Source organism: Penaeus vannamei, chromosome 9 (genome assembly GCF_042767895.1).
Source record: "Penaeus vannamei isolate JL-2024 chromosome 9, ASM4276789v1, whole genome shotgun sequence".
NCBI classification, from domain to species: Eukaryota; Metazoa; Arthropoda; class Malacostraca; order Decapoda; family Penaeidae; genus Penaeus; species Penaeus vannamei.
In genome coordinates, this window is record NC_091557.1 from 31,401,389 (window position 1) to 31,407,859 (window position 6,471).

Here is a 6,471-nt window from a genome sequence, read left to right on the forward strand (position 1 = left end):
ATTATCCCTTCCGCTTCCTCCTGGATACACACGTGACCTTCCCTGAATTCTCTTCCACTTAACATTTTGCCTGAAAGTGTCATGCTGAAGTCGACAGTGGTAAGCCTTCAATTTCACTTGCTGTGTGTTGAGAGCTTGGACTCTTGTGTCTGCCATGGGATGTTCCAGAATCGCAGTTCTAGAGAGAAAAGTCCGCTGGTGTTGGCTGGTATTCGACCACGGGATGTCCACTGCATCTTCACTGGAGACAACTGTAACTTGTCGATCTTTGTGATTGGTGCCGTGGAAGGCCTTGTAGAAGACGATTTCTTTACATTTGAATTTTGTGCTACAACTTCTCTTCGGTGTTGCAGTGTCGTCTCGGATGCAGGTTGCGTGTCTTGATGAACACTTTCTACCAGAAGGTAAGCTCGACGTTGAACTTTGTCAAGTAGGCCCAAGCATGTCTCTGATGCTGACATCCAAGACAAAGAAGCGAATTCTAAGAAGGGGCGGAGTTGGGCATTGTATAAAACTTGCAAGTCGCGAACATCGAGGAGATACTTGGTTTTAAGGAGAATCACTTCAATTGAAACTCTGCAATTTCCTTCAGATAAAACTCCCAAAATAGGGCTGTGCTAGGTCACACCGTTGCCTAAGATAGTTTTACCGTCGGTGCAAATCGTGGCTCCAGATGAACGTGAGATGACCAATGCATGATTTTTTTCAGTTGCAAACCTGGAATGCCATTGTTTCCCCCAGGCTGCAATGGGTTCCAATGTGTTATTCATTCGGGCCATAACAGCTTCACTTTCTTTATTGTAATTTATTGAGAGTGTACTGTCATCGGCGTATGTTGTGAGTTCAGGAACGAGCTGCAGATCATTGATGTACACATACCGGAGAATGGGTCCTAATACTGATCCTTGTGGCTGATTCATGTTTAGGGAACTGTGTTGATTGATGCCCCATTATAGCAACAGTCAATAGAGAGGGTTCTGCTATGGAGATCGTCTTGCGGCAGTGCGTGCAGGTAACCCGAGATGCCTATGGACGCAGGTTTGAGGAGAGGACTGCTATGCCAGACCTTGACGAAAGCTCCGGCGATATCGAGGGCAATTACGATGCTGTCTCCTCCAGTGTCCAATGCGTGACTCCAAGACTGAGAAAGTGCCATTAACACAGCGGATTTTGATCTCTTCTATCTGAATTCATGTGGCTAGTCTGCGATGAGGGGATTCTGGTCGAAGAAGCTTTTCAATGTGATCAGTAATAACTCTTTCAAATGCTTTGCTTAGGATGGAAAGCAGGGAAACAGGTATATTCTCTGGATCTGACTTGCTTGATTTCTTGGGTATGGGAACTACACGTGCAAGTTTCCAGATCCTTGGCCAAGTATTTTCTCTCAAGCGGCACTTGAATGGCATTGCAAGTGGACTTGCAAGTTCATCTGCAGTTTTTTTTAGATAGTGTGGGCTAATGTTATCAGGGCCAACAGCTGTCTATATCTTTTAAGAGGCTCTCCACTCTGTTTGATTGGGTACGTAAATTGGGCACAGTTTTTGTAAGTTGGTACTTTTTCAGGATTGTCCACTCGCATTTTCATGCTGAATTCCTTAGGTTGAGGTCTCCAACAATTAAGGTGCTTTAGCAGCTGCAAGTGGTTTGTGTATCATCTAGGTGTTCTGAGGTACAGGAAGGAGTCGCCTCCATGTTACTGTCGGAGCATAACACACATGACTGCAGAGAAGTCTTCTACGGAACATGGCCTCCGTCCAATTAGGAAGGTGGACCTCTAGATGTTGGAGTGGTAATGCCTCCTCTTTTCTTTGATTAGCTGCACACGCTGATGGTGGATTACGTCCGCTCTGTTTTTGGCTAGACTTGTAAGTATAAGCACCTTTGGGATAGTTAGTCCTACAGGTTAGACAGACCTTATGAATACCTTCTTTGGTTGCTGTGTTGCTGATGAGCGGGCTTTCTTGGTGGACCTTTGGGGGGACCTTACCTCTTGGTGCAGCTGAATCACTGCGCCACTCCCTCTGCAGCAGCTGTTTCTTGCGGTGGGCGAGACTCTCTCTTCCTGTTTCTGTCTGTATCCCTATCTGTCTACCTGTCTGTCTAACTGTAAATGACTTTTATCAAATCTCTCTTTCTTTTTCTCTTCCTATCTGTCTCCCTCTTTCAAATTCTGTCTTTGTTCGTCTATCGTCTGTTTGCCTTCCTGCCTGACTCTCACTCTCCCACTCTCTCTAAATGTGTGTGTGTCTCTGTCTCCCTCTTTTTTCTCTGTTTCTGTGTCTGTCACTCTTCTTCCTTCCTTCCCTCCCTCCCTCTATCTCTAATTCTATCTCTCTATCTGTGTATTTATCTATATCTATCTTTATCTGCCAGTCAATCTGTCTCTTTCTCTCTCTGTCTCTCTAACGGAAGAATATGCTTCGTCTTTGGTTATATATAAAATAACGAGCACAGACAGACCACCGAATCTCTACTTCCAAGTTCCTTATCGCCTTAGTAGTAGTAGTCTACCCGGTTACATACTAAAAGAAAACGACTGCCTTTAATTGGTATAGAAAACGTAATGTTTTGCAAGGGAACCTTATACCTTTGTTTGGAGGGTTAACTTTTACAGAAGGACTGCGCCGACTAGAAGAAACTCGAAGATCAGTGTTGTAGGTAATACCAAACTTCATTTATTGTTATTATTATTAATATGTAGAAGCAAACCTATACGAGAAAATAATCGAAAATGTATCGCCGAAAAAGCAATGCGCTTTTACGATTCTTTTTGTCCTGCAGCGAATAACATTTGCGTGTGGTAACCAGCATAAACTGTTTGCACATGTTGCTCGTGATGTCACAGCCAATTTTATCCCTCTCTTAGAAATGCATTGTATTTTAGTCCATGTAATTATTTTAAATTCTATGAAATTATATAGCAATACGTATTAATAAAAGATAGCCTACATTCCGTATCATACTTTCTACATAATTATTTGCGCATATTTCCTTCTATTAGGAATACCTGATCTATCCGTACATTACGCATGCGCAGCGATCTACCGACAAATTTGACAGAGCGGATAACCTATATCATGAAGTTTATTATGATACTACTTGTGTTTCCAAATTCTTTCCAAACGTTACATCGAAAAAGAACTCAATGATTTTTTTTTCTTTTTTTTTTTAACGATCTCAGGGATAACACAATCCAGTGAAGTGCAACAACCGTGTTCCAAACAGGGGCTGGAGTTCTACGGAAATTCGTCTGCTAAACAGAAACAAAAGACGAACGGCAGATGGTGGCGTCACTACGGTTTTTATTTTCGTTTTGATGCAAAAGAAGTGTTTAAAATAATAACGAAATATTTTCCCATGTTCAAATAAAGTAAACATGAAAATTGCTTAAACTATCTGGTATGACCTGATATAATATGGCAGACCGTCATCGCGGCGGAAATTTCATCCGATATCACTTCAGCTGGTCTTCTCGCTCGGCATCATCAAAGACAGAATCAAAGTCCCATAGAGTAACTTTAAACCTTCAGCCCTATAACACACGCACTATGAATAATCGTATTCTTTTTAGATAAATCAAGTTTACAGGTTCAATGTCGCATTTTCTCAAGTTATACATCTAATACATTTTCTATAAAGAGATGCGGGTGTATTTTATGTTGTTGAATGTTACATTACTGGCTTAGTAATGTATTTATTGCATATTGTTTATGCAGTGCAATAAACAAGAAAGTAACTCAAGGAATCTTATAATCACCAGACTCTGGTCCTACGCATTGTGACTGTAATGTAATATTCATCCGTTATGATACTGTATGATCTAATATCATTTATATCCGTTTTCTTTACCATCTGATGTTTAGAGAACGGCAGAAATGTGCTACGGAAAAGCTGACAGCCCAAAACTGACACCCCTGGTCGAATCTTCCGTGATCGAATCTTGCTATTTTCCACTTTCTTTATATATTAAAATACGGCTCTTGGATCGAATTTTTGTTTTTCCCACTTTGTTTTACGTGATTAAATGCCCGAAAATTGTTGGCTTGAGTAGTGAACATTAAACGCGTACAAATATTTAATTTATCGGTATCAAACAGATTTTATTCAAAATCATTTTTTCTCTGTGTATGTGTATATGAATGTGAATGTGAATGTGTGTGTGTGTGTGTGTGTGTTTGTGTGGTTATGCACTGAAGTATTCTGTAAGGAAATGAAGCGAAGTAACACACACAAGAATTTTTTTCTAAGTTATATTTCTCAATGATACCGGTTTAGTTTCCCATTACATCCAGTACATAACAATAAATTCACACAGTATAGGATATGGTCTTGTTTGAAGTTTGATGTCTTGGTGTAATGAATTCAGAGCTCTAAAGCCTGAACTTATAAATTTCTTCATTTTGTTTTGGGAAAGGCTAGATCAGTAGCAGGTGTCATGGCTTATGTTTTGATGATTGTTCAGTGAAAATATAACCCTTTAAATCATTACTTTCCACACTTTTTGAAAATTTAAGAGACCAAAATAATGACCATATTCACTAAGTACCCGTGAAAAAATCAAAATAAATTCCATGTGTTTGTTTCCAAAAATAGAATCAGACGCCATGACACCTCCTCGAGTTGCTACTGATCTAGCCTTTCCCTTTTCGTTTTATCAAAAAATATTATTCCCAGAAAAGAGTGACTTTTGCAAATATTTGTCATCTTTTTAAATTTTTTGCTATAATGAATAACAAAGTGCTCTGCCACAAAGGAAAAAAAATATGAAATATGACCTTTTATTGTTCAAAATTCCCTGACAGTTAGAGCATGTTACTCCCCCTTTTGTAGGAAAAAATAAGTAAAATCAAGAGAACTTTTGCTCATACAACGTGATTTATGACTGAAAATGCAGCAGCAAAAGTTCCTGGGTAGACTCTTAAGTTCTCGTATAAGAACCTGTCCTTTCAAAAATTGTATGTATGTACTGGGAAGTTTTTTAAAACAAATCATAAATATAGTTGTGTATGTGTGTGTGTGTGTGTATGTGCGTGTGTGTGTGTGTGTGTGTGTGTGTGTGTGTGTGTGTGTGTGTGTGTGTGTGTGTGTGTGTGTGTGTGTGTGTGTGTGTGTGTGTGTGTGTGTGTGTGTATGTGTGTGTGTGTGTGTGTGTGTGTGTCTGTGTGTGTATATCAAAAACATGCGTGAAAAATAAAAATAAAGGCAAACACACACGACCATCGTTCAGCTCCCACGCGCTCCGACAGATGCTAGGGTGAAGATAACCTAAGTTACCTCATCCCTTTAATACATATATATATATTTGTCTCAATAAACATCTCAAAGTAAAAAAAAAAGTCCGCGAGATGTATTGTTTTTGTCTCAATAAACGTGTCATAGCTAAAAAAAAAAAAAAAAAAAAAGCATCAGAATCCGAAGCTTCGCGCCAAGCATTCGGAGCGCGCGAAGCAGGCCTCTCCCGGGGGTCGGCGACGCTGAAGGGCTCAGCTGCCTGCTCTCTACTGCCGGTCCGCTTCCAGGAAAGCCGTGATTCACCCGCTTTCCCCTCTCCCGCCCCCCCCCCCTACTGCCCTCTTGCCCCATCTCTGCATTCCTTTCTTTTATTCCTTTCGTTTCACTCCCGCTGTCTCTCTCTGTCTCTCCTTTTCCTCTTTCCTCCCTCCGTTTGTCCTGTTCTTAGTTGAGTCTCTGTCTGTTCCTCTTCCTTCCTTTGAGTGTCGCGTTTCCCTTCAATCCCCTTACTCTCCCCCCATCAGTCTCTTCTCCCCCTCTTCCCCTTTAGTCTCACCCCTCCCCTATCCTTCCTCTTTCCCCTTGGTCCCTATCCTTCCCCCTTAATCTCTACCCCTCCCTCTTACCCCTTTAGTCTCCAACCCCCTTAGCCTCTACCGCTCCCCGTCCCCCCCTTTACCCCTCCCCTTTCCCCCATCCCTTAGCCTCTCCCCCTCCTCCATCCCTCAGCTTCTCCCCCTTCCCCTTAGTTTCAACTCCTCCCCCTTCTCCTCTTCGTATCTTCTCCATCTCCTCCCCTTCCCCTCGTCGTCTCTCCCCTTCCCCTTCCCCTCTTCGTCTCTCTTCTCCTCCCCTTCCTCTTCCCCTCTTCGTCTCTCTTCTCCTCCCCTTCCCCTTCACCTCTTCGTCTCTCCCCCTCCCCTTCCCCTCTTCATCTCTCCCCCTCCCCTTCCCCTTCCCTTCTTCGTCTCTCCCCTTTCCCGTTCCCCTCTTCGTCTCTCCCCAATGCCTTCCCCTTCCCCTCTTCTCCTCCCTTTCCCCTTCCCCTCTTCGTCTCTCTCTCCTCTTCCCCTTCCCCTTCCCCTCTTCGTGTCTCCCCTCCCCCTCCCCTTCCCCTCTTCGTCTCTCTCCTCCTCCCTTTTCCCTTCCCCTCTTCATCTCTCTTCTCCTCCCCTTCCCATTCCCCTCCTCATCTCTCCCCCTCCGCTTCCCCTCTTCGTCTCTCTCCTCCTCCCTTTT